General features: G+C 39.3%; 1 protein-coding gene across 4 annotated transcripts in view; it reads left to right on the forward strand.

Annotated features, from left to right (window-relative positions):
• GAB2 (GRB2 associated binding protein 2) overlaps positions 1 to 27,807 on the forward strand; it is a 171,386-nt gene that overhangs the window by 83,727 nt on the left and 59,852 nt on the right. Inside the window, exon 1 of one of the 4 annotated variants that reach the window (XM_058545520.1) lies at positions 21,359 to 21,426. The exons of the other annotated variants lie outside the window; for them this stretch is intronic. The gene's annotated coding sequence lies outside the window, so the exon portion shown is untranslated. Of the gene's footprint in view, positions 1 to 21,358; positions 21,427 to 27,807 lie in introns of those variants that run through there. 4 annotated transcript variants of the gene reach the window in all.

Raw genomic sequence — 27,807 nt, forward strand, 5'->3', positions numbered from 1 at the left:
CTCTCTGTTGATTGTGTCCTGTGATTCACAGAAGTTTTTAATTTTGATGTGGTTCAATTTACCTATTTTTTCTTTTGTTGTCTGTGCTTTTGATGTTATATCCAAGAAATTATTGCCAAATCCAATGTTATGGAATTGAATGAAGCTTTTGCTCTATGTTTTCTTAGATTTTTATAGTTTTAAGTCTTTGATCCGTTTTTAGTTAACTTGTGTACATAATATAAAGATCCAGCCACATTCTTTTGCATGTGGATTTCTATTGCTGTTTTCCCAGCATCATTTTTTGAAAAGATATGTTACCTCATTTTATATGCATGATAATTCTGAGATGTGTTATAACTGTCTTATGGATGAGAAAACAGAAGTTGAAATATACCTGAGGACACCCTAAAAGCAGGCCCCTTTGGAACCTTGGCAGGCCAAAGGCAAAAAGAAAAAAAAGACCATATATGATATTAGGTGAGAAGAGGGAAATGGAGAGAGAGGGAAAATAAAATTACATAGGCGGCTAGCCCTGAGCAGAACTTTGAAGTGTGTTTAGAATTCACTTGAGAGCCCTTCTCCTTCTGCCCTTTTACTCTCCTCCTTCTTCCTCTGACTCTCAAGGTGGTCCCTTCAGTTCGCTGCCTCTTTTGAAATTCTTCCAAGAGGGTCATTTCAAGCTTTTCCACAGTCTGTCCCCAACCTGTTTTCTCAGCCTTATCTGCTGTCACTCCCTTCCTGCCACTATGAACCTGTACTTGAACTGTGTTAGTTCTCACTGCTCCAGAAACAAGCCCTGCCTTTACACACCATGGTCATTTTATTCACTCTGCCTTTGGTACACTACTGTCTTTCTCCAAGGCCCTTGGAGGGTGGGGGCACATATTCATCTCTGCATCTCCATGGCATTTGGCACAGTGCCAACCACAGGGGTGGATGCTCAGTAAATATGTTGAAAAGATGACAGTTTCTGTTCATCTGTAATGATGAATGCATAATCATTATTACTCATATTTGTATTGATATCATAGACTCATTCATAATGATTCTGAATGTATAATCATTCAGCATATGCAACATAGTCTTACTTTTAGGGATTTTAAAAGGTCGTGTGACATGGTCTCTGCCTACCGTAACTGCAGTCTAGTTGGGAGAAGACAAGATTCTTTTACATGTACTTTGCACTTTACTGTTCAGTGTGATGTGTAGTCCTTGCAACAGTCAATGAATGGCAGGGAGGACTGGTTTTTATTTCCACTTTACTTTTAGAATACTAATGCACAGCAAAGTTGAGAGGTTTGGCTGAGGTCACATAAATGGGAGAAGATTGAGGTAGGACCTGAACCTAGGTGGCTGACTTCAGGCAAGATGCTTAACCACTTTAAGCAACTCAGTTTGTTCATCTACAAAATGAAGATAATAGTATCCCTTCATAGTTGGTTGTGAGTATTGAAAGCCAGACAGTGTACGTGAGTAAAGAATTTAGCACAGTACTGGCACATCGTATAGGTGCTAAAATGCTAGCTGCTATTATTTGTCTCTATAGCTGGTGTTTTTGTCCCTGTTGTGACACACTGTGTATTACTTTGGAAAAGAGGCTTGCAAGTACCATCACAATGGTTTTGCCTTGAATTGTTGGGAATGTTAATGGCTACTCCTGCTTTACATGTGAGTCCTATGTAAAGCATCTCATGTGATTCCTATCTGACTCAGGCGCTCAGTGAATGGTTCCTTTACTTCCCCTCCTGGCTTTGTGCTTTTATGGGTGAATTACATGGGACTTGATACTTCTAAGTCCAGAGGCTAGGGAATAATTCATTAGGAATAGAACAAAGAATTCTCTCATATTTTCCAGACTGTAAGTTCTTTTCAGTTGCTCTTTACGCAGTCTTCCCTGTGTTCTCTTCGCATTTTTTGTGGTAGGTGGATTTAACTTGGTAGGATCACTGAGGCATAATAGAAGCTAATCTGTACTGTCTTATTTTCGGTTTGTAGAGGCCCCACGATACTTGTGTGATAAATGGTGCCATGTAAATTAAAATCCAACTAAGGGTCTCTTTGGTATTTCTGGAATTAAGTTTATTATGTTTAGTAATTTGCACCTAGAGGCTTTTGTTGTTATTTGTTGTAGTGACTGTGGCAGTAATGAGCCTGCTCCCGGCATAGCTTGGCACATGCCCCATAGACAGTTTATTTGCATTTGGCAGGAATCCATGGTGTACCCTGACCAAATGAATCAGCCTATTTGGGGGATGGGGAAACTCAATCATGGGGAGACTGTGAGTCTTGCTCATGATCCCCAATGATCCTGAGATGGGGGGGGGGGATTACCGGAGAGTTCTTGTTCTGTTCCTAACTGGATTCTTCCTTAGCCTATGGAGTATCAAGTCCCATGTAATTCACCCATAAAAGCACAAGGCAGGGTGGGAGTGGGGAAGGAGGAGTAAAGGAACCATTCACTGAGCACCTGAGTCAGATAGGAATCACATGAAGTGCTTTACATAGGACTCACATGTAAAGCAGGAGTGGCTATTAATATTTACAACAGTTCAGGGTTCTGATCCAGTCTCGGGACTATCTGCTTTATTGTAGTTGGTAACACTTTGTTTATGTTGCAGCTGCATTGATCCAAACCATTCAAAGAACTAAAAAAAAACATCATCAGAGTGATCCCAAAGCCAACATACTAAAGCTTGTACACATCTTGAGTCTCATGACAACCTTATAAGATAAACAGAGCAGGTGATAATTTCTTCATGAGTCTTAGAGAAGTCATGGAACTTTCCTGGGATCACACAGTAAATAGCAGACTGAGGATTGAACCCAGATTTTCTGACAGATCACCACTCAAGATTCTCTAATTCTAAGATTCAACATAAAACAGTATATAATGTCTTATTTTTCAGTTCCTGCTTCTACCACCCTTGTGAAGAGTCTTAATACTTCAGACCTGGAAGGTTGCAGACATTCCTAGCTGAGAGATATAAGGTAGTCTGAGTTTAAGAGATAAAGCCTTGGTTAGCAAGAAGAGTCCAGAAAACAGAGTTGGAAGTCCTTGCTTTACCACTACATAGCTTTACATCTACGGTTAAGTTGCTTAGCTCTTTTGTGCCCCAGTTTCTTCATCTTTAAAATGAGATAGTAATAGTAACTACTCATAGGATGGTCATAAGGATGAAATGAGTTAATATAAGCAAGGTGCTTAGTTCAGTGCCTGACACAGAGTAAATATATTTAGTTATTATCCTTACAGTAAACACCACACAGCCTGGAGAAACCCCAAGATAATCTCCCTCTTGCTTTCCCCATACTTTCTTGTTGATGGGGAGAATAATCTATCCTTTCTTCTTCTTCCTCCTCACACCACTTCCTCCTCCTCAACCATCACCACCACCTCCACTACCTCTACCTCCACAAAACAGCCTGGCTCAGAGCTTACAGTAAACACCAGAGAGCATTCAGTAGATTGTGGCATTCATTTGGTTCAGGGCATCTTGTATAATGTTCTGCCACATGACATAGATGGGGAAAAGAATTGTTTCCAAGCCTAGAATTGGGAGGGAGGTTGGTATTCTTAGTCATTTACAGCAAGGCATGAAACTGATTTCTATCAGGAGATCCAGCACTGGACAGCATTATTTATTAGATAAAATTGTCTCCTCTGCCTCCTTCCATGTGTCTCCCACCCCATCACAGGGTCTCTGGTGTGTGGCCTCCGCATGACCTGGCCTGACTGAGCTTCTAGTAGGTACCTCTCTCAGGGCTCACCATCCCCTCTCTGATTGCCACTCTCCCTGAGTCCAGTTGCCTCAGGCTTTCTAGGTGTCTAGCTACTCTGGTAAACTAATTGCATCTTAGATACTTATGGAAAGAATTAATGAATAAACAAATGTATTGAAGCAATATAAAAGCCATATAATAAGCAGTACCAAAGTTATTAACGCCTACTGCCTGGCCCAGGGCCTGGCACAAAGCGGTGGCTCAATGAAGATTTGTTGAATAAATGTTATTACTTTCGATGTAATACATTTACTATCCTAACCATGTGTTTGAAGCCTAGTTCAAATGCTTCCTCCTTTGTTAAACTGTTCTCATATCAAATGTAAACTCTCCTACTTCTACACTCTAATAGAACTTTATAGGAAAGTTTATATATGTCAAGTTTATATTCTTTATTTAGGGAAAGAAAAAAACCAACCTTTCACTTCTGATTCTCACAGCACCCCTGATAGGATTATCATCTTCATTTTATAGTTGAAGAAACTGAAGCTTACGTGATATGAAAGATGCCAAGTTCATGCAGTTCTTAAATAGCAAAGCTGACCACAAAACTTACTTTCAGCTGTTAAATTATTTCTGTTGCAATATGTTAGACAAGTGAATGTGTATTTTATTTAATTGTGTTCATGTTTTAACTTCACCACTAGAATGGAAGCCCTTTTAATCTAATCTAAGGACCATCTCCTACTGCTGCATATGCTTCCCAGACCTTCACACATAATAAATGTTTGAAAGTAATTTGCCGATTTTAAGTGTTCTTCAATGCTGGAATCAAAGGGGTGACCAATGGCAGAATTTCATGCAAAATCAGTGTAGAGAGAGAAAAAGGTTTAGGGGGAAGACAGATCAAACTTTTTTCCTTGTGTAGGGAGTTCCATAATGGGCTTTCTTAACTTTCTTAAGATGGACTGTGGGGCGTACCCCCTGCGGGTCCTCTTTCTGATGGTTTGTACCACTGAGTACAGCCTTTACCCTTTCCCATACTTGAAGCTGCAGCTCAAGCACACAGCATAGACTCAAGAGAACAGTGATGGTAGAATGCTGTGGGCCGGCTCCGTGGCTTAGCGGTTAAGTGTGCGCGCTCTGCTACTGGCGGCCCGGGTTCAGATCCCGGGCGCGCACCGACGCACCGCTTCTCCAGCCATGCTGAGGCTGCATCCCACATACAGCAACTAGAAGGATGTGCAGCTATGACATACAACTATCCACTGGGGCTTTGGGGAAAAAAAAGGAGGAGGATTGGCAATAGATGTTAGCTCAGAGCCGGTCTTCCTCAGCAAAAAGAGGAGGATTAACACGGATGTTAGCTCAGGGCTGATCTTCCTCACAAAAAAAAAAAAAAGAAAGAATGCTGTAAGTCCTGGGCCAAGGAAGGTCCTCCTCAGCTAACTGAGACTCATCATTATTAGTATCTGGGTTTCTATTAATACTCCCTTTTCACTGTGAGCTAATTTAAATCTTCTGTTCTCTAAGCTATTCTTAACCACACGTTCATGGGCCTGGGCCTGGTTCCCAATTACAGATCATAACTCTCCATTTTGGTTTTCGTACTTGCAGAAATAATAGGAATTCTGCCCCTGTTGATTCTCAGAGGAGAGATGGGGCTCTGTTGAATTTTGGGTGGGGCAATTCTTTGTTATGCAGGACTGTCCCATGCATTATTTGAGGTTAGTATCCTTGTCCCCTGCCTCAAATGCCCGTAGTGCTCCCCAATCATTGTGACAACTTACCTCCCACCACACACATTTCCAAACCCCTGGAGAGTGGGCAGTACTACCACTAATTGAAAGCCACTATAATCTGATGCCTATCTCTGCCAACTTGATCCCTTTTGACGTGAGTCCCTATCCAAGTTGGAACTAGGAATGGGGATGTACCCCTCTTACATCTTGAGAAAAGAAGGTTTTCAGCTTCTCCAGAGCTCCCATCTTTGTGGAGAGACAAATTGAGTCTCTGAAATAAGATCTCCTTGGGGATTGGGCAGCTGAGACCAATTGAATGTCACTGTTAGACTATCAAGACAGATTTTAACCACAAGATTTTATTTTCTTAAAATTACATGAGGTCTGGGGGTTGGGAGCGCACGGGGAATGGGGAGTGACCGTTAATGAGTAAGTGAGTATGGGGTTTCTTTTTGGCTGGTGAAAATATGCTGGCGTTAGATAATGGTGATGATTACACAATCTTGTAAATACACTAAAAGCCGCTGAATTGTACACTTTAAAGAGTGAATTTTGTGGTATGTGAATCATATCTCAATTTTTTTAAAAAATTGCATGAGTCTGCTGCTCTTAGTATTTTCCCTACCTATCATCCAATTTCCCAAACTTGAAACTTAGAAAATCGTACACTTTTGACTCTTTCCTTTCTCTCAGTTTCTATTTCTAATGCGTCACTAAGACCTAACTTCTAAGTAATTCTCAAATCCCCTTTTTTCCTCTCTGTCCTTACTGCTGATGACCCTTCTCAAGCTCTCTTCCCTTGCCTGTACCGTTGTGACCAGCTCTTAATTTCTCTGCCTGTCTCCAGACTGCCCACCCTCGTCATCCTTCCAGGACACTTCGAATTATGTCTTCTTCATTTCATTGTGAAATATAATACATATACAAAAAATGTATACAACATATGGTTCATTAAAGAATACACCTATATTACTACCACCCAGGTCAAAACATTCACAGAGCCTCAGAAACCCCTCTATGTCTCCTCCCTATCATATTCTTCTTACTCCACCCCTTCCAAATATAGTAACTTTTGTGGTAATCGCTTCCTTGCTTTTGTTTATAGCTCTTCCATGAGTATGTTTATCCTCAAGCAATGTTGTTAGTTTTGGCTATTTTTGGACTTTATATAAATGAAATCATATTTTCAGCCTTGCTTCTTTCAACTTCATGTTTGTAAGATTCATTCATGTTGTGTGTAGCTCAGTTATATTTTCTTAAAACCTAGATCTGATCCTGTTTCTTCCAGTCACCTAGATGGTAAATCCATGCTTCTTGGTGTGGCAGCATTCAAGGCCTCCCACGATCTGATCTTAACCTGCCTCTTCAGCCTCATTTGCTGTGACCTCTCCCCGCGTATCCTTTCCTATAATCTTACCAAAGAACTTGCCATCTCCGGAAGATGCCATGTACTTCTATACTTCTTTATGCTTAAAATCTGGAATCTCTTCCTACCCTTTCATCCTGGCATATTCTTTGACTCCCTTCTCAATGTACAATAAATCACTCTTTTCTGTATTCCATAATTCTTATGCCCTCTTTTTTACACTCTGTAAATGTCTGTATTAGGATAACAGATAATGGTTACTGAGTGTGTACAGTGAGCCAGGTGCTTAGATTGGATTGGTACTAAATAGATGCTCAATAAATGTTACTTTCTTCCCCACTTTGCGTAGTGGATGTTCAGTCCTGTAGTTGAATCCCTTTGGGGGTGAGACCATTCCTCCTTTAAATCAGCAGTATAAGAAATTATAGGCTACTTTATCTATTCTGGAGCATCTTCTAGAAACTTTTCCTGATGGTCAAATTTATGGCTGATATGACCACTCTATCAGATATTTGGAATTGCCAAGAAGCTTTTGTGCCTAAAGAGGAATACTGGCATCTATTTATACTTTGTTTAATGTTTAACTTCAAAACTTTTGAAAATTAGTTTTTGCACATTTAAACTTTAGTTACATATAAATTTGTTTCAATTCCCTTAATATAATTGCAGTTACAAGTTTAATTTGCCTGATTCTCTTGAATACTTCAAAAACCTTAAATAGTAAATAAGACCTTTACAAATACAGTAATTAGAAATCTTTTTTTTTTTTTTGTGAGGAAGATCGGCCCTGAGCTAACATCCATGCCAATCCTCCTCTTTTTGCTGAGGAAGACTGGCTCTGAGCTAACATCTATTGCCAATCCTCCTCCTTTTTTTTTTTTTTTCTTTTTCCCCCCAAAGCCCCAGTAGATAGTTGTATGTCATAGTTGCACATCCTTCTAGTTGCTGTATGTGGGACGCAGCCTCAGCATGGCCAGAGAAACAGTGCGTCGGTGCGCGCCCGGGATCCGAACCTGGGCCGCCAGTAGCGGAGCGTGCGCACTTAACCACTAAGCCACGGGGCTGGCCCCAGTAATTACAAATCTTATTTGTATACTTATGCTTAATCTTACTGTAAAACATCAATGCCTTGGGTTTAATTAATTTCTTCATTATCTTTGTACTTTTTTGCATGTTTTCCTTGGGCATTGCTATACTTATTTTCATATCTTCCCAAAATTGAAGTTATAATTTTGACCTGGGGAAACAACTGGGGAATAACCTAATCAGAGCAAAAAGTAAAAGGAACACCTTCTTAAGTTGGCAAAGTCTTGGTATCCAGTTAAAAACTGATCCTTGTTTGGAGCACGTGGCTTGGTTGCCTTCTCACAGTGTTTCAGACCTCTGCTGCTGGTTATGAAGCTGAGCTTCTTTTTTCTAGATAAACTACAGTTATTACATTAATACAACTTTTAGTTCATGCCATTCACATAGGTTTTATTTTCTTATAATCTAGTTTCTTACCTTGAAATGAGGAAATTTTTAGTCTCTCACTTGGCCAAGGTTATAAAAGACTGTCCAGTCATTATGACATAGTGACCTGAATGTTACCACTATTCAGAACTTACTTATGCTTCAATAGTATGTCATTATCATCAGTGATGCATATATCATCAGTGATGCATATGGGGCGATGGTTCTCAAAGTGTGGTTCCAGGACCAGCAGCGTCAGCATCTTCTGGAAAGTTGTTAGAAATGCAGATTCTCAGACGCCCCCACCCCAGACTTTCTAAATCAGAAACTCTGGGGGTGGTGCCCAGAAATCTGCGTTTTAACATGTCCTCTAGGTGATTCTGATGCATGCTCAAGTTTGAGAACCACTGCTAGAAGATGAAAGATTAGGAGTTCATGAAGTCAGCTCTCCCCTGCAAGCTGAAGTATTACCTTGGAACATACTGTTGAACCCTCATTCTGCTTGGTCAGTGTACATGACTGTACTTACTTATAGTTCCTTGTACTTACTTATACTTCCTTGTATTGATTCTTTCTCTGCTTATACAGATAGAAACAGGTATACATCTATGCTTTATATCAGATATTTTGCTTAAAAGAAGAAAGGAAGGGCCGGCCCCATGGCTTAGCGGTTAAGTGCGTGCGCTCCGCTGCTGGCGGCCCGGGTTCGGATCCCGGGCGCGCACCGACGCACCGCTTCTCCGGCCATGCTGAGGCCGTGTCCCACATACAGCAACTAGAAGGATGTGCAACTATGACATATAACTATCTACTGGGGCTTTGGGGGAAAAAAATAAATAAAAATTATTAAAAAAAAAAAAAAGTCAGTTAAAAAAAAAAAAAAGGAAATGTCTAGTGTCTTGACTTTCCTTCTTATTAAAATCTATAAAAATACCAGACAAATCCTATTAGTCACCTTTCTTTTGTATAAAAAAACTTCTGTATACTTCGTTCATTTGAATATCATGAACTCATATTTTCACAGGCTCAACTTACTTTTAAACTTAAAATGTTACAACTTGGCCATGGGGAACCCCGTTAAGTCTAGTCCTTTTGACTTTTCAGCAGTCCTTGACATCTTTTTTCTCTGTATATTTGAAAGCACCCTTGCTTTTATTATTGAATAAGCAGCACATTCAGACCTATCCTGATTATTATTTTTTTTTATTCCATGACATGAAGTCAACTGCCCTCCAAAGAATTCTGATTCCTTTTGTGGAGAATGATACTAAGGACCCACATCCAGGACTGCAGGTGCACATGAGAGGTTGTGGTGTTCAGAGCACTGCTGCTGCCATGAGCCACTCTCAGTGACTGAGTTGGGAAGTTAATTTTTTCAAAGGTACAAGTTTATATATGGGTGCTATACCTAATTTTCTTAGAGTGTATGTTTATTGATCACTAAGACTCTCTCCTACATAGATATCAGGAAGTATTTTAGTTACCCGCTACGGTCTCTTGCACAAATACAGGGATGATAAGAGGCACATGTTCAAAACAATTAGAAGATAAAGCTTATATTTGTACATACACTTTTTAAAAACATGTATACCTTGCCGTATTTTTTTCTCTATATAACCACGTAAGATAGGTGGAATTTGTTCCTTTTTAAAGAAGAGGAAACTAAGGCTCACAGAGGTTAAATGACTCACAGCTAGTAAGTGATAAACTGGAATTTGAACCCATATCTTTAGATTCTAAATACTGTTGATTTTCCACCGTACCATGCATTTTTTCCATCTCTGCCTTCAAGAAGCTTACAAAACACGTGTGCATCTGAAATAACGTAAGTAACGTTCATGATGAAACTTGGAGCTATAAACCAAGGACTGCTCATGAATGAAATCTCTACTTATAATCCTTTCAGAGAAAATTTCTGATCTAATTTGATTCTACATTGATAGTTGTAGAAAGTGTACAGGTTTGGATTTTGTTGGGATTGGTTTATTAAGATTAATAAATCACGTTATATTCTGGTTTATGAAAAGCTCATTTCAGTTTGGGGTATAGTACACTAAAGTTGAGGGTTCTAACAAAAATAAAGTGCCAGATTTCTAAGTATAGGGCAGGTATGGTGAATGGGCATAGGGGTTTTAATATAGGGGTATGCATTCTAGGGATTAAACTGTTGGACTTTGTAGACATTTGTACTCTGAGAGCCTGTCTACTGAGTCCTCAGCCAGCATTCAGTTCAGCTGTTGCTTCATGAAGGGGAGAATGGGCATGGTCCCTGCCCTTCCAGAGAGTTCCGCATTTGAGTAGACTCTAGAAGGATTAGTAGTATTTGACAGGGAACATCTCAAAGGCACAATTGCATGGCTTCTTGGGTTAAAGCTCTTTATTCTGCCTGGAGTCTAGGATATTTGTGGGAGTAAGAATAAGACTGGAAAGAGGGAAGAGTGTAGAAGGCAATTACAGGAGGCAGTTTGGGGCCAATGAAGGAGGGTCCTTGAATGCTATTCTGATTAGTTTGGACTTGGTACCGTAGGCCAGTGCTTCCCAAACTTTTTCATATCACATCACATAAAAAAATAATATTTTAACATCAGGCTGCAGGTAGCTTGTAGCCAGAGGTGACTGGCCCAAGGACTTCAGCTTTCCTTAGGGTTGAAGTAATCAAAACTTTCAGTAACTTGGCACACTCTCAGCAGTTGAAAAGTGCTGCTAGACAATGAGGAGCCTATTTAACAGGTTTCAGGAAAATTCTCTCTTCTTCCATCTCTCTCAAGTCCCAGATTATAATGTGCCTTCAACTCTTTAGATTCCTGCATTAGACTCGATCTCTGTGGAAATAGAGTACGCCAAAAATGGATCAATCCATCACTGTAGATCCTACAGACATTAAAAGGTAATAGATGAGTAGTTGCAATGGTCTGAGAAGAAAGGGGAATGGATAGTCACTGCTACTGGGAACAGGATTTCTCTTCGGGGTAATGAAAATGTTCTGGAATAGATAGTGGTGGTGGTTGTACAACCTTGTGAATATGCTAAAAACTATTGACTTGTACACTTTAAAGGGGTAAATTTTATGGCGTGTGAATTATATGTCAATTTAAAAAAATAGAATATTATGAACAACTTTACCTGAATACATCCAATGGACAAATTCTGTGAAAGACACATATAATCAAAGCTGACACAGAAGAAAGTAAAAATACAAATAGCTCTATATCTATTAAATAAATTAAATTCTAATTAAAAACCTCCCACAAAGAAAACTCCAGGCCTGATGGCTTCTCTGGTGAATTCTATCAAACGTTTAAGGAAGAGATGATACCATGTCATTTCTCTCCCAATTAATCTCTAGGTTCAATGCAATCACACTCAAAATCTCAGCACTTTGGGTTTTTTGGTAGAAATTGACCAGCTGATGCTAAAATTTGTATGGAAATGCAAAGAAACTAGAATAGCCAAAACAATTTTGGAAGAGAAGAACAAAGTTGGAGGATTCATGTTACCTGATTTCAAGACTTATTATAAAATTGCAGTAATGAAGTCAGTGTGGTATTGGCATAAGTATATGTATAGAGAGAAAGCAATTGACCATAATAGAAAGTCTAGAAATATACCTACTTATATTTGGTCATTGATTTTCGACAAAAAGCCAAGGCAGTTTGAGAAGGAAAGGATAAATCTTTTCAACAAACACTGCTGGAACGGCTGGATATCCATGTGGAAAAACCTGGACTCATGATCCTTACACTTTGCACCAAAATGGATTATAAATCTAAACATAAAAACTAAAATTATGAAGCTTCTAGAAGAAAACAAAGTAGAAAATCTTTTTGACTTTGGGGTTGACAGGAATTTCTTAGATAAGAAATATAAGACACAAAAGCCTGAACTGTTAAAAAAAACGATAAATTGGGGGCCGACCCGGTGGCACAAGTGGTTAAGTGCGCACGCTCCGCTGCGGCGGCCCGGGTTCGCCGTTTAGGATTCCAGGCGCGCACTGACGCACTGCTTGTCAAGCCATGCTGTGGCGGCATCCCATATAAAGTGGAGGAAGATGGGCATAGATGTTAGCCCAGGGCCAGTCTTCCTCAGCAAATAGAGGAGGATTGGCAGATGTTAGCTCAGGGCTGATCTTCCTCACACACACAAAAAAAGATAAATTGGACTTCATTAAAACTAAAGACATTTGCTCTTTAAAAGACACTATTCAAAAAATGAAAAAGCAAGTCACAGACTGACGAGAAAATATTATTAATACATATATCTGACAAAGAACTATATCCAGAATATATATAAAGAACTCTTACTACTCAATGATAAAACAAACAGGAAAAAAACTCAATTGAACAATGGGCAAAAATTTTGAACAGACACATCACAAAAGAAAATAAATGACCAGTAAGCACATGGAAAGTTGCTCAACATCATTAGTCATCAGGGAAATGAAAATTAAAAACATAGTGAGATACCACTACACACTCACTAGATTGGCTATAATAGCTACGTGTTTTGGAAAAACTGGAATTCTCAAACGTTGCTGGGAATGCAAAAATGAACAATCACTTTGGAAAACAGTTTGGCATTTTTTTATAAAAGTAAGCATACGTTTACCAGATGACCCAGCCATTTCACTTCTAGGTATTTACCTAAGAGAAATGAAAACATGTTCATGAAAAGACATGTACATGAATGTTCATGGCTGATTTATTCATAATAGCCCCAAACCAGAAACAACCTACTTATCCATTGATAGGTGAATAGATAAACAAATTATGGTACCTCCATAAAATGGCATACCATCAGCCATTAAAAACTTCTGATGCATGCAATAATATGGGTGAATCATAAAACTTTGTTGTGCATAAGAAGCCAGCCCCAAAAGAATGTATACTCTAAGATTCCATTCTGTAATACTCTAGAAAAGACAGATCTAATTTATAGTGATAGAAAGCAGATCAGTGGGGCCAAGGTGGTGGGGTTGGAGATCAACCTGGAAAGGGCACAAGGGAACCCTTTAGAGCATTGGAAGTGTTCTGTCTTGATTGTGGTGGTGGTACATGATGTATGCATTTGTCAAAACTCATCGACCTGAACTCTTAAAATGGGTGAATTTTATTGTATATAAATTATACTTCTATAATGTTGACTTTTAAAAAACAAGGGAGGAAAAAAGAGGAACCATTAGCCCAGAGGTCATTCTTCTAATGCTGTGTACTGACTTCTTACAAATTAAACAAAACTCTTTTAAACAGATCATATAGAGGCCATGGAATAGTCTCTATATGGGAATGTTTTTCAGATATACATACTTCAGATAGCTGGATTGATGTAAATTAGGGCTCCCAGGAGGCAGACAGGGCATTTATTTGAGCACCTGAGTTAATCTTTGGAATTAGGTTCAGTTTCTCCTTCCATCCTTTGAATTACTTCCCTGCATTTATGTTGAGTGGTGTGATTAAGCAAGAGAAGCAGGCTCCACAAGGGCCCCATGCCCAGTTCATCCTGTACCTTAGAAGTCACTTTTCATGATATTTGCTCATGACCAGCAAATTCCAGAAAGCACTGGATTTTGTGCTCTGGTTCATGTATATCCACAATCTGAGTACCTTAAGGAAAGTCAGTCAAGTATAGTAGGGCAAGAAGCCCTACCTGACATTTCCAACCATTTGTCTTTTCCTGTGGTCTTAAAATGTCAGAAATTGAAGGGAAGTTGGAGATCCACCAATTCAACACCCGTACGTTATAAATGAGAAAACCATGGCCCAAGAAAAAAAGTGTTGTCCCTCTCCCCGGGTTCATATGCCCAGCTACCGGACTGGAGACAGAGCTGGAAGTACGTCCCAGGTCTCCATGATCCACTTATTCCTCCAGAGCAGCTCACTAAGTTATAACCATGTTTTATCAACCATCATTAACAGTGTAGTACAGTGTTTCTCAAAATGGGGTTCTTGGATATTCTGTAGTAGAGTCACTGGGGGTTTATATCTCTGGATCCCACTCCAGACCTACTGAATCTGAATCTCTGTTGAGATTGGGACTTGGAAATATCTGCATTTGAACAGGTGTCTCAGTGATTCTGATGCACACTAAAGTTTTAAATACCATTGTTGAAGCAAGGAAGTAACACAACCCTGTGTGTTTAAGAAAGTATGAAATCAGGTCTTTAGGGAAGCCAAAGCCCAGGAGTCTTCTGCTCTCTCATTACTTGGGGTGGGGGAGAGAAGCCTTTGTCCTAGAGGAAAGGAAACAGTTTAACTATATTCCTGAGCATTATTTGTCTACCCTCCCCCCAACTTTGCTCTGGTTTTGGCTGGTAACCTTTGCTTAATTCAGTGCTTTAAATATAACTTAGATCAGAGCATTCAGGGACGTGAAAGGGAAGTCCCTCAGTGGAATGACCTTTGTTTCTCCAAAATGCAGAGGGTTGTCAACAGCTCATTTGTTGTTTTGTCAGTGGGAGAGGTAATTCCACTAATGGATTCCCTGAGACCTCTGCAGAAAGATTGACCTAGTCTTTGGGGAATCAATCTCATAGAATTCAGTCAATGTAATCACTAACACAAAGCTCTTTGGTTTCCCAGATGTGACCCTCTCCCTCTCACACGTCAAATTCATTTTACCCTTTGTCTTTGATGCAGTAGAGGCAAAGAATGGGTAGAGTGCATAGGCTTGTCAGAGAGATATGGCTTCCCCACCATAAGTCATAGCACAGTCCACCGACTTACGGAAGCTGGAAATCTTGGAGTCTTTCTTTCTTCTTCCTTCTCCATATCCCCCATATTCAGTCCATCACCAAGGTCAGTTATTTCAGTCTCTGAAACGTATCTTTAATACATACGTCCTTTGCCACTGTCCTGGTTCGAATCACTGTTATTTCTTGAGCAGCTTTCTATTTGGGCTCCCTACTCGTGCTATTTCCCCCTTCATTCCATTTGCCACAAGCCAGAATGGTCTTTAAGAAACGTAAATACAAAAAAATGTAAAACCATTCAGTAGTCTCGTGTTCTGTTGTTTGAAAATACTGAAGTATATGGATTAAAATGTAAAAGTTCCCTTATAGTCTTATATACCCACTCTCCTCCACAGGGAACCATTGGTAACAATTTGAAATGATTTTCTAAGGATTTGTAAGACACAGTGTGTGTGCGCGTGGGTGTGCGCATGTGTGTGTACACAAACTATATATGTATACTATATATACACATATGTGGTGGTGTGCATATATGTGTGTCCATAAACATACAGGGTTTTTAATATAAATAGGATCAAACTACATTGTTCTCAAGCTTGTTTCTTCAATTGCTACTGTATCAGTGTATTTAATTATGCTCCTACTGAGGGATCTGGTTCTAATTAAGAAAATCTACACTTCATAAAATGGCCTATAAGGCTCCACTGTGATCTGTCCCTGCCTTTTCCTCGTGCTTTTTTCCACTTTTCTCCAGCCATGATCTGCTGTCAGGTCCTCCTATGAGCCAAGAAAGGGCTGTGCACATGCTGTTCCCTGTGTGTGGGCTGCTCCCCTAGGTACATGACTGTGGTTCCCATGTAGTGGACAGGGTCCTTGACAACACACACACTCACACTCCCACCAAGCATTATTTATGCACCGAATAAGTATTTTGCATGTATTTGTACTTTAAAAAAATGTAGATATTGTGATTAATAAAATAATTGAGTTGATGAATTCATAGTAGCTTTTATTTATTAGTTAATAATACTAAAAGGTATATTATTGTTCTATGGGGGAATTCTCACATTTTTAATGTTACATTAATATTTGATATTGAGAACCACTGACCTACAGAAAATACATAAAACTCAGCGTGTGAAGCCCTTCTTAAAATAGCCCCAGACCACTTTTCCAGCCTTCCTTTCAGTGATTACCTTTCCATACTGTTTTTCATCCTCCTTCCTTCAGCTTCACCAAACTTAGCTTTACTATTTGAATACACCAGGCTTTTTCTTATACAGTCACACATCTTTTAATGATGGGGATATGTTCAGAGAAATGCGTCCTTATGCGATTTTGTCATTGTGCGAACATCATAGAATGTACTGAAGGGGATCAAAATTTGCCACCCAAACTGTCTCTTTAACATGAGGATTATTTTAGGCTGACTATTTTTGAGAAACAAAAGACTCAGAAAGTTTTTCTCCTTACCTCCCCCTTAACTGCCTAAAAGAATTCAGATTAAAAAACCTGTCTCAGGAAGTGAGCTATCAATTTAGCACAACATGAACTGGATGGTAGACAGGGAGGAACCTAGAAAAGCCTGTTTGATGGGCTCGCCTTGGTGTGCTTCTGTTTCTCTGTTGCCAAACACTTGTTTTCCAAACATTTGCTTCTTTCACCTACTTGTGAATTGCCTTCCTTCCCTTTGAAGTCCCTGACTCTTCCCTCCCCTAAACATCTTTTTTTGTCTTTAGCTAAGAATAGTATTTAAGGTGGTGACTTCAGCCATTTTGGCGAGTTTTCCTGTGTTTCTCCTATATATACATGTGATTAAACTTTTGTTTTTCTCCTGTTAATCTGTCTCATGTCAATTTAATTCTAGACCAGCCGGAGGAACCTAGAAGGGTGGAGGAAAATTTCTTCCTCCCCTACAATACTTACACAAACCTAGATGGTATAGCCTACTACACACCTAGGCTATATGATATTAATCTTACAGGACCACCATCATATACGCGGTCCATTGTTGACCAAAATGGTGTTATGTGGTGCGTGACTCTATAATAGTCAGTACTCCTGGTCAGATTCCAGATTCTGTATCTGTGAATTCACTTACTTCCTAAAATTTATTTGTAACCTCACATCAATACTCACAGCTCTTTCGTGGTCAGTCACAGACACACACATGTGCAGAGCAGTGAGAAATTTGAGTATGCCACGCACATGTTCCCAGCTGAGGTGGAACAAAGCCACGCTCTGCCTTCTTATTTCAGCTTTCATACTGTGAACTAGTGCCCTTTTTTCTGTCTATTTAATGCCATGTTTTTCACACTTTTGTGCTTTTTGTTGGTGATTTTGCTGTTTCAAATGGCCCCCAAGCAGAGTGCTGAACTGCTGTCTAGTGTTCCTGAGCGCAAGAAGATTGTGATGTGGCTTGTGGAGAAAATGCACGTGTTAGATAAGCTTCATTCGAACTTGAGTTACAGTGCTGTTGGCTGCGAGTTCAATATTAATGAATCAACAATATGTATTATATAAGGTTTTACACAGAAACAAACAAAACAGGATAATGTATTGATTGGTTGACAAAAATATTGTGACCAGAGGCTTCCAGGAACCTAACCCTGTATTTCCCCTAGGAAAAATGGTTGTGTTTGCTAATTCAGTGTTTGTGGTGACTTTATAGACCATCACCACTGTGAATAATAAGAGTCAGCTGTACTCGTATTACTCTCTTTTCCTGAAAAGTTCCCCCTTCAGCATTTTTTCCTCAACCGGCAAAACTCCTCTTATCCTTCAAGACCCAATCCAAGTGTCACCTGTGCTATACAACTTTCCCTGACTCCTCCCAAGCAGAGTGGTTCCTGTTCATACCATTATTAGAGCACAGACATCAGCGTACCAAGTTACCTGTGTACTGTACCTGTTTGCCTTTTCCATAGATCATGATGTCCTAAAGGACCTGGCACTAATAGGTTTGATAAATGTTGATTGAATGATTGGAAGGAGGAAGGAAGAATGGAAGGGGAGTAGATATAATGAAAAAGAAATTGAAAGTGAAGGAAACAGAAACTGGATGGAATAATGAATATGACAAGAGCACATGGAAAGGATCCCTGCGTTACTCTTGTGGTAACAGACTGGTTCTAGTGCTCAGCATAGATCACATGCTTAAAACCTGTGTTGATTACATAGTAAGCAAATTGCCTTAAATGAGAAAAGAGTTTATTGAGTCACCTAAGCCAAAAAGGGGAAAACCTGACTTCAGGATCAACTTGATTTAGGATTCATATTTCATCAGGATCCATGTTGTTAACTCTGCTCTCTTTGGGTTGGCTGTTCTCAGACTACAAATGGTTGTCGGTGCAACTTCAGGCTCATATCGTCACAACCTTCTGTCCAGGCAAAGAGAGAGCCCACTTTGACTAACACAAACAAAAGTCCTGGAGTTGAATTTTAATGACTTTTTGATCATGTGCCCATTGCTGAACCAATCACTGGATGAAATGCGTTAATTGGCTTAATCCAGGCTGCATTTGCTTAATCCATGATCTCTCCCTGAAGCCTAGGGTTGGAGTCAGTTTCACATAAAAGACATAAGCTTTTCCAAGTGATCTTTTGTGTTTATGGTGTCTGTGTACCATCTCACCCAGGATAGAGATGGTTAGAATCCTGGAAGTGTTACCTTAGCAGGTCATCTCCCTGAGAGGTTTTGTTTGTTTTTACCAAAAGAGGAGCAAATAGATATTCTTTCCATTTGTTCCTTTGGTATACCTTTCATTGAAGAGTTGTATAGTGTATAACATGTATCAAGCACTGTGCTAAATTCTGGAGATAAAAAAGGCCCTGACCTCAGAAAGTAGCAGTCTTGTAGTAAGATAAAGTTCATTCTGCGCCCTAGGAACAAATAAGGTTCATTTGAGTCAGCGAGAAGCTTTATGACTCAGGAGCATATAATTATGCTGCCCCTTCTAGGGGATTTGGATTTGAGAAGTGGAAATAACTTTGGACTAGGAGTTGAGACTAGTCTAAATTCTAATCCCTCTATTGCCATCGCCTATGAGCTGTGAACTTGACCTTTCATAAACTCTGTGGCCAGTGTTTCTCGAAGTGTAGTCAGCAGTCCATCTGCATTAGCTTCACTTCAGGTTCTTTCTGGACCCTAGCCCTGACCCACTGGACCAGAAGATCTGGGGCTATCATCTCTACAAATTGTTTAACCTCAATGAATCTCATTTTCCTCATCTGTAAAATGGGAATCATATTTGCCTTGCAACATTGGTTTGAGGATTAAATGTGATAATGAATAGAAAGCACTTGGCATGTTAGCAGGAGCTCAGTGAGTACCATTTCGTTTCCTCCCTAAGAGTATAAAGTCACTATGGTCCAGAGTAGTTGAAGGATTCCTAGAGGAAGGATAGCAAGAAGCCGTTATGACTCAGGAAGTGTTCCTCCAGAAATGTGTGACTTTTACATGATCCACAGGACTCTCTTAGTGTTTGCTCTTAACTGTTGTGGGACATAAGATTGGCCAGGTATACTTCCTGCTGCAGTGTATTGGGATGTAGTTGTACATCATAATACTCAATAAGTCAGATCAAATCCTTCTGTCTTTCTGATTGTTTGAGCTGGAACTCAAATCGCATCACCAACTGGGAGTTTCACTAAGAGAAGGTGAGTGTGTGTGTGTGTGTGTGTGTGTATGTATGTGTTATTGGTGAATTTTTTTATATGTAAAGCAAAGAGCTTTTTGAAAATGCTAGTATTATGTTTTTAATATCTCTGACAAATAAGTTCAATTTATTAATATCACCTAGTAACTTGTTAGATTCTGATTAACTAACTATAACCCTCACTTGACAGAATTCTCCTGGTTTGTTGGCAGTTTTTGGCTTTACCCTCGTCAGAAAGAGAGAAGTTAAAAGGACACACCCATTTCTAGGAGTTACGCAAAATTCTCTTCCAAGAAATGTCTTGACTCTTCTACAGCTTTAGCCACAAGGCATGTGAGATTTTGTATCTGGAAAGATGGTTTGAGACTCTGAGAAGTCCTTAGTCGTCAAAGAAAAGTTCTCTTATCTTTGGTATAGTACCTAAGGCAGGGCAGAAGATTCTGGAGTTTTAGAAATATTTTCAACTGTCAAGGCTGAAACTAAAAGGAAATGCTAGTTAATACTTGGTTATTTAGATGAACACATCCCTCTGTTCCAAGAATCTGAGTAATCTGATTAAATCAGGTGTTACCATATCAGATTTTCTTGGTTAAAAATACAACAAGGCTCTCGAAGTTGGAAGAGACCTTAGTACCTTTTCTGTCTACTCATCCAGTGCTTGAGCCCCCTCTTCAGTCTCCCTGCCCACCCCCAGCCTAGGCCAGGGGTCAGCAAGCAAATCTTGCCCACCACCTCTTTTTCTAAATAGTTTCATTGGAACACAGCCGCTCTCATTTGCTTAAAAATTGTCTATGACTTCTTCCATGCCGCTGTAGATTTGAGTAGTTGTGACAGACTATATGGCCTCCAAAGCCTAAAATATTTACTCTCTGCCCTTGACAGAAAAAGTTTGCTGACCCTTGGCCTAGGCTATCTCCTCTTCATTGTCTCCAATGCTGAGTAGTTCTTCAGTTTCTGAGGGAACTGCTTTGGACCACTCAGAAAATTCTTACTTATACTGAGCCAAAATCTACTTTTCTGTAGCATGCCCCTGCTGGCTCTAGTTCACATTGAGTATGTGGGATCACCCACAAGAAATCAAATTACTCTTCCCTGTGTCTGCCCCTTATATATCACAACACCCCAATCATGACTCTAGGCAGGACCTCACTGAATCCCGGTACCTTAGGATTTCAAGTCCCTTCATCACCACCAGAACTGAACACAACACTCCCATGTAATCTGGCCAGGGTAAAGCTAAATTGGGGCCCACCTAAGTTTTCTAGGTGCCAAGAACAATGGGAAGAAGTCGTGGCTTCATTCTACGTGCTTGGAGACTTTGGAATCTAACCCAAAGATCAGAGGCAGGTTCGCGTGGGACATGCACTCTGCTCAACAGTTAGAAATGACGCAACTTCCGGGCCCTGTGTATCCACAGTGCATGTCTGTGGTCTGGGTGGTTGTGAAATGGTTTGTTTTCTGACTGGATTTGGGTAGAAAAGGAAAACAGTCACTCCTATTTCATCAGAGAAGGTGGTGGCATTCTCTTGATCATAGACACAAATGGAAGGTTCTAACTTCCTTGAGAGTAGGCCTATATGCCATATACTTCTTTAAGCCCCATTGCTGAGTAAAGTGACTTGCATTGTCTTTTCCTCTCTGCCCCGTTGCCATCTTCCCTCACTATTGCAGACTATTACAACAGCTTCCTAAGTAGTTTTCCTGCCTCATGTTTTTCCTTTCTCTGCTTGGTCTTCCTCATTCTGCCAATTAAGAGCACAGCAATAGTTATCATTTCTCTGCTGATCTGTACTCTTTGGTGGCTCCCCATTACCAATAAAGGTGAGATAAAACTCCTTAGGATGGCATTGAAGGCTTTCCAGGACCATCAAACTCTTCCTTTCCTCCTCCTTCTCCACATTCAAAAGAGACTATTCCACGTTCCCTGAGCCTGTCTTATATTTTCCCATACCCAGGCCTTGGTCATACTGTGTGCTGTATAAGAAATGTCCTTTTCTCGTTCCTTCCCAAAACCATATATCAAACCCTGCCTTCTTCATATTCATTCATATTTTTCTCTCCCTCTGTCTCTCTCTCCCCCTCTCCTCTGCCCTCCCTAAAATTTTGAGATTGTTGCTTCAGTGGTCTAGTAGCATGTCATGTCTCTTTTTATGGTACTTCTAAAAATCTGCTTTTTATTTTAGGGATATGTGTTCAGGTCTTATCTTCCCACAACATTGTAAACATTTTAAGTTACTTGAAAGGAGTATTTGAGTCTTTCCTCTTTTGTTTATCCCTCAAAGCATTTGGCAGAATTTGTGCTTGTTTTACTGAATACTGTAGAAGGAGCTCATTGATTCTGCATGAGCAGTGAAGTAGCAGGAAGAGTTGAATGGGAGTAGACAGTATTGAATCTGAGAGACTGGAAGGATAGTGATACTGTTAACCCAAAGAGGTGGAACTCAGAGGAGTTGCTGATGTCTGGTATGGGGCAAGAAGAAGGACAAAATAGTGCCTCCTTAGTGATGATATAGTAGAAAGAACACTGAATTGGAAATCTGGGGATCTTTTATAATGATAAGTCTTTTGCCAATTACATGATCTCAGAATGTCTTTGGGCTGCTTCAGATTCAATAACTATGTATTTGGCGCCTATCATGCAGAGTTGGGTCCTAAGGGCTTTCACATTTATTAATTTTACTTAATTCTCAAAGCAATATTATTAGTTTTATATTTTATTCCTTTTATATATTTGGTTATTGAGGCTTAGAGAAGTTAAGAAATTTGTCCAAGTTAATAAAGCAAGAACTAGGACTATAATTCAGGTCTTTTCATTCTAATTGCAAGCTATTCTCATCACACTCTGCATCATCTATCTTATTCTGCTTTCCTTATTTGCATTTGTGCCCCTTGGTTTAAATTTTTGTTGATCTGAATTAATAATGTTTCTTCTGCCTGGCTGGGTTATGCCAATAATTAGGCAAAAAGTGATATCCTTTTTCCTTCTTCATATTGCCTATTTGACATGTTTAAATGACTTAATATAATTTATTATTGAAACTAGGAAAAATTAGTTTCATGATGACATATTTAAGCCTGAGTATACTTGTGTTTTAATGCGATTTGGCTAATTTACTTAGTTCAGTAAATAAGAGTACTTAGAGCACAGAAGGAAGGCCTTGTGTGAGGTTCTGGGGAAAAGAAAGATATGACCCTCTCTTCTGAAAGAGCTCTAGATGTTGGAACCTTGGATGAAGGATGATCAAAAATGGTGACACGACAGGATAGCATTCAAGTATAAGCGAAACTTGGGAGAATTTAGAAAGGAAGGAAGATTGGGAGGTTTTCAGACAGAGGGAAATTGAGCGTGTGGAGGTGGAAAAGCACCGGACATGTTTAAGAACAGTGAAAATTCTACTTGGTTTGAATAGTAACAAAGTATATATATATATAAAGGAGTAGAAATGAGATGGAAAGGTAGGTTTGAGCTAGATCATGAAGGCCTTCAAACTGAGCACTAGAATCCAAGAGTCCATCAACAGATGGAATGGGTAAACAAAATATGGTATACATGCAATGGAATATTATTCAGCCTTAAAAGGGAGTGAAATTCTGACATAAGCTACAACATGGATTAGTGTTGAAACCATCATGCAAAGTGAAATAAGCCAGTCACAAAAGGACAAATATTGTATGATTCCACATATATGAGTAGTCAGATTCATAGAGACAGAAGGTAGAATGGTGGTTTTCAAGGACTGGGCATAGAGGGGAATAGGGAATTAGTGTTTAATGGATACAGAATTTCACTTGGAGAAGATGGAAAAGTTCCACAATGTGAATATACTTAATGCCACGGAACTGTACACTTAAAATGGTTAAAATGGTAAATTTTATGTTATGTATGTTTTACCACGTTGAAAAGGAATAAAAATTTTTTAGTTAAAAGCTAAACCGTAGAGTTTGGACTTTGGTATGCGGGTGATGGGAAGCCATTAAATTTTGGGACAGTGGCGGGGAGTAACACGATCAGAGCTTTGCTCTGATTAAACTGGAAGATTAATCTGGAAGCATTTACAAGTATTGTTAGGATAAGTGGTTAGGAGGCTATGACAATAGTCTAGATTATAGGTAACAAGTACTTGAAATAGAGAGTGCAGAAAGGCAGGCAGGATGTGGGCTGTTATCGATAGTGTTGCAATAAACATACTTGTATCTTGGTTAATATATATACATAGTTATTTTGGGTATGTACCTAGGAGTAGAACTGCAGGATGCTGGGGTTCGAATATGTTCAGCTTTAGTAGATACTGCCCTTGTTTTCCAAAGTGGTTATACCAAATTACAGTCCTACTAACAGGGTATGAGAGTTTCAGTTTCTCCATATCCTTCTCAGTACTTATTATTGTCAGTCTTTTTCATTGTAACCATTTTGATGGGTGTGTAGTGGTGTTAATTTGCATTTCCCTGATGGCTAATGAAGTTGAGATCTTTTTATGTACTTATTGCCATTTGTTTGTCTTCTTTTGTGTAGTGCCTATTCAGATCTTTTTCCCATTTTTCTCTTGAGTAATCTCTTTTCCTTGCTTATTTATAGGAGTTTTTTTATATGTTCTGAATATGAGTCCTTCACTGGATATATGTATTGCAAATATCTCCTTTCACTCTCTTGGCTTGGCTTTTCATCCTCTTAATGGTGCCTTTTGATGACCAGAAATTAAGTTTAATGTAGTATAATTGATTACTTATTCTCTTGTATTAGTACCTGTGGTGTATTCAAGAAATCTTTGCCTACCCCAAAGTCGTGAAGATATTTTCCTCTAAATGCTTTATTGTTTTTTCATCTTGCACATTTGAGTTTATAATGATCTGAAATTAATTTTCATATATGGCATGAAATAAGGATCAAGAATCTTTCTTTTCCTTCGGTTATCGAATTGACCTAGCATCACTTATTGAAAAGATGATTCTTTTCTCCATGGCGCTGCAGTATCATCTTTTTCATAAATCTAGTGATGATGTATGTATGAGCCTGTTTCTGGATTCTCCTATTCCCTTGGCCTATTAATCTATCTTTTAGGCTCTGCTTTTAGTCTTCTAAATAGATGAGGCTTTCCTACTAGTGGTTACCATTGGTTACATCCCCCAAGCCCTGGAGGTAGAAAGTAGAATGCATTAGTTATTTATTGCAGCATAACAATTTACCCCAAAACTTACTGGCTTAAAATAACAATAAATATTTACTATTTTACATGGTTTCTGTGAGCCAGGAATTCAGGAGCAGTTTAGCTTGGTGGATTTGGCTCAGGGTCTCATGAAATTGCAGTCAAAAAATTGCCTACAGCTGCAGTCACCTGAAGGCGTGACTGGGGCTGAAGGATCTGCTTCTAAGAAGGGCTCATTTATATGGCTGGCAGGAGTCTTTAATTCCTCACCAGGTGCACTCCTCCTTAGTACTGCTTGAGTATCCTTACAAGATGGCAGCTGATCCAAAGGAGAACAAGAAAAAGGCTGCAATGTCTTTTATGACTTAGCCTCAGAAGTCACACACTGTCATTTATGCAATATCCTGTTGGTGGTCCTTATTCAGAATGAGAGGGAAGTACATAATGCTATACTAGGAAGTGAAACTCATTGGAGACTATCTTGGAGGCTGGCTAATACACAGAAAAATAGGAGAAGGTGGCTGGAACCCTATTTATATATATATTTTTTCCTCTGAGAACTTTTATTCCCTAAGGCAGAGAATCATGCCTGCCTTTACAGCCAAGATTTCCTAGAGCTGACATGTAGTTTGGTAGGTTCAGAAATACTGGTCACTCTTTGTTCATTCCATTTTGTGCCCTCCTGCTCAGGAGCCTAAACTCTAAAGTTTATTCATATTTTCACAATGTGATTCCTTAAGAACCCATCTACATCCCAGAGTAGGAAAGATTGAGGACAGCTGGATCTGGTTATAATCATTAGGCAACTATTAACAACCTTTCTCTCCATGATCATCTCTTCTCAGAGGAATATTCGTCTTCTCCTTAAGGTTTTCTTGAAATACAATTTCCTACTTATGAACATTCTAATTCTCTTGTGGATCAGTTTTTTTTTTATTATTATTATTTTATTTATTTATTTATTTTTTCCCCCAAAGCCCCAGTAGATAGTTGTATGTCATTGCTGCACATCCTTCTAGTTGCTGTATGTGGGACGCGGCCTCAGCATGGCGGGAGAAGTGGTGCGTCGGTGCACACCCGGGATCCGAACCCGGGCCGCCAGCAGCGGAGCGCGCACACTTAACCGCTAAGCCATGGGGCCGGCCCCTGGATCAGTTTTTTTAAATTAAACTTTATTTGAGATAATTTTAGATTCACATGTAGTTGTAAAAAGTAGTACAGAGATCCCATGTACCCTCTGCCGGTTTCCCCAATGGTAACATCTTCCAAAACTGTGCCACAGTGCTACAGTGCCACGACAAGGATGTTGATATTGATACAGTCAAGATCCAGAACATTTCCATCACCACAAGGATCTCTTATGCTGCCCTTTTATAACAACACCTACTTGTGTCCCGCTCCAACCCCTTCCTTAACCACTGACAACCACTAATCTGCTGTCCTAAATTCTGTCATTTCAAGAATGTTATGTCAGTGGAATCATACAGTATGTAACCTTTTAGAGTTGCCTTTGTTCGTTCAGCATAATTCCCTGGATATCCATTCAGGATTTTGCATGTGTCAATACTTTGATTCTTTTTTTATTGCTGAGTAGTATTCTATGGGATGGATGTACCACAGTTTATTTAACCATTCACCCATTGAAGGACATCTAGATTGTTCCAGTTTGGGGCTGTTGTAAATAAAACTTACATCAACATTCATGTATAAGTTTTTGTATGACTATGAATCTTCATTTCTCTGGGATAAATGCCCAGGAGTGCAATTGCTGGGTCATATACAGTAATAGTTGCGTATTTAGTTTTTTAAGAAACTGCCAAACTGTTTTCCAGAGTGGCTATATCATTTTAGATTCTCACCAGCAATGTTTGAGTGACCCATTTTCTCTGCCTCGATGCCAGCGTTTTGTGTTATTATAATTTTTTTTATTTTAACCATTCTGAGTGGTCTGTGATAGTATCTCATTGTGGTTTTAATTTGTGTTTCCTGAATGGCTAATGATGTTGAGCATCTTTTTATGTGCTTACTTGTCATCTGTATATTCTCTTCAGTGAAGTGTCTCCTCATGTCTTTTGCCCATGTCCTAATTGGATTGTTTCCTATTTTTAACTGTTGAGTGATGAGAGTTCTTTATATGTTCTACATACTATGCTTTGTCAAATATGTGGCTTGCAAATATTTTCTCCCACTCTGTAGCTTCTCTTTTTATTCTCTTAACAAAGTGTTTTGCAAAGCAAAAGTTTTAAATTTCAGTAAAGTCTAATTTATAAGCCTCTCCTTGCATAGATTATGCTTTTGGTGTCGTCCAAAAATTCTTTGCCTAGCCCTAGATCCCAAAGATTACCTCCAATTTTTTTCCTAAATGTTTTATAATTTTACATTTAAGTCCATGATTCATTTTGAGTTGATTTTTGTATAAGATGTGAGACTTAGATTGAGGTTCATTTTTTTTCCCCATGGATGCCCAATTGCTTCAGCACTATTTGTTGAAAGGGCTATTTTTCCATTGAATTGCTTTTTCACCATTGTCAGAAATCAGTTGGGATATTTGTGTGGGTCTATTTCTGGGTTTTATGTTCTATTCCATTGTTCCATGTGTGTGTCCCTTTGCCAATACCACATAGTCTTGAATACTGTAGCTGTGTAATAATTATTGAAATCTGGTGGACTGATTTCCCCCCCCACTTTTGTCTTCTTTTTCAAAATTGTTTTAGCTTTTGTACTTTCTTTGCCTTTCCATATACATTTTAGAATAATTTTGCCTACATCTATAAAAACTCTTGCTGGGACTTTGGTAGAAATTCTTTTTTTTTTTTTTTAATTAATTAATTAATTTACTTTTTCCCCCGAGTCCCCAGTAGATAGTTGTATGTCATAGCTGCACATCCTTCTAGTTGCTGTATGTGGGACGCGGCCTCAGCATGGCCGAGAAGCGGTGCGTTGGTGCACGCCCAGGATCCGAACACAGGCCGCCAGCAGCGGAATGCATGCGCCTAACCGCCAAGCCACGGGGCCGGCCTTGGTAGAAATTGTCTTAAACCTGAACATCAATTTTGGG

This window comes from Diceros bicornis, chromosome 7 (assembly GCF_020826845.1).
Source record: "Diceros bicornis minor isolate mBicDic1 chromosome 7, mDicBic1.mat.cur, whole genome shotgun sequence".
NCBI classification, from domain to species: domain Eukaryota; kingdom Metazoa; phylum Chordata; class Mammalia; order Perissodactyla; family Rhinocerotidae; genus Diceros; species Diceros bicornis.